Raw genomic sequence first — 1,851 nt, forward strand, 5'->3', positions numbered from 1 at the left:
TTTTGATGATGTTTAAGTAGGTTCCTTCTATCCCAACTTTCTCGAGAGTCTTTATTAAGAAGGGATGCTGTATTTTGTCAAATGCTTTTTCTGCATCTATTGACAGGATCGTATGGTTTTTATCTTTTCTTTTATTGATATGATGTATCACATTGATTGATTTGCAAATGTTGAACCAGCCCTGTAACCCAGGAATAAATCCCACTTGATCTTGGTCGATGATTCTTTTTATGTGCTGCTGGATTCGATTTGCAAGGATCTTGTTGAGGATTTTTGCATCCGTATTCATCAAGGATATTGGCCTGTAGTTCTCTTTTTTTGCTGGATATCTGTCTGGTTTGGGAATCAGAGTGATGCTGGCTTCATAAATTGAGTCTGGGAGTTTTCCTTCGATTTCTATTTTATGGAATAGCTTGAGAAGAATTGGGATTAATTCTGTATTAAATGTCTGGTAGAATTCCACAGGGAAGCCATCAGGTCCAGGGCTCTTATTTGTTGGGAGATTTTTGATCACTGATTCAATTTCTTCACTCGTTGTGGGTCAGTTCAGGTTTTCTATTTCTTCCCGTGTGAAGAAAAAAGACGGAGGAGGGAGGGCGAATAATACGGAGTATAAAATTCATAAAAGGGTCAAAAAGGAGAAAAGAAAAGGAAAAAAGAAGAAAGCCGATGGACAATGAACGGTTTAAAGCATATACCTGGATTTCCCAGCTACAGTTAAATAGCCGTGTGTATTCAGTGCTGGTTGAAGAGCATAGAGAAAGAGAGAGAAGGCAGGGCGGGATGAGGCAAAATTGGAAGTAGAATGAACAGGCAGAAGGGATAAGAAGCATTTTTCAAAGAAGTAAAGGGTAGAATATGGTTGGATAGGTGAGAGAAGGATGCTGGTATTATCCAGAGAAACTATATAGTCTAATTCCTCCTGAGAGAAAGAGCTGAAAATGTCGGTAGGTGTAGAATTTACATTTACAGAATGGACTCGTTGTGATTGCTTAAGCAAGCTGGCGACCAGAGTTAATCAGGTCAGTGTTCTGGGAAAAAAGAGAAAGAAGAAGAAAAAAAAGAAAGAGAAAAAGAAAACGGAAAAAAAAAAGAAAAAAAGAGAAAAAAACAAAAAAAAAAGAAAAAAAAGGGAGGAAGGCACCTCTCAGGCAGGGATGGGCGTGGCGTGATCCAATGCCTCAGGCGGGAGCTCTGCCTTGGCGGTTGTGGGGAGGAGAGTGACAGTGCTCCAGTCCCTTCTTGAACCAAGCGCTGCACCTCGCTTTTTTAGGCGTGTCAACTCCCCGTACCGGGGGCGCAGCCGAAGTTGGTTGCAGTCTTCAACCCAGGCCAGTTCCAATCTCCAAATCCCAGTCCGCGCGCCCCGCTGAAATTGCTTTAGACACAGCTTCCCAGGCAACCCCCTCGGGCAATTCCAGGCTCCCTGCCGAGCTCTGGGGGTGGAGTCAGAATCGCTGCTTCCTTCTCTGGGTCTGGCTGGGGAGCATGGGCGGGGGCTTGCCTGCAGGGTGCTCTGAGCCCGAGCCCGCTGGAGTGAGGAAAACTGGGTCCCTCTATGGCTCGTCACCCAAAACACGAACTCACAGGCTAATTACCCAGTTTTTAGTTCTTTGCCTTCCCTCTCGAGTTCCAGCCAGCCAGGAGCGCAGACGCCCAGTGTCCGCGCGGCTCTTTCAGGGGCCCCAGCCGCCCGGGAGCTACAATGGCGGCAGGCGCGCCACCTCTCTGAAGTCCAGCCACCAGGAGCCAGCACAAAGAAGCAGTTTGTGTGCTCAGCGCCCCCCAGGACCAGTTGGCGCGAGGGGACCTGGTGTGCAGGTATTTGGCAAGTACGGTCTTTCTATGCAC

The sequence above is a fragment of the Hyaena hyaena genome, unplaced genomic scaffold (assembly GCF_003009895.1).
Source record: "Hyaena hyaena isolate Hyena2069 unplaced genomic scaffold, ASM300989v1 scaffold_1450, whole genome shotgun sequence".
Classification (NCBI taxonomy): Eukaryota; Metazoa; Chordata; class Mammalia; order Carnivora; family Hyaenidae; genus Hyaena; species Hyaena hyaena.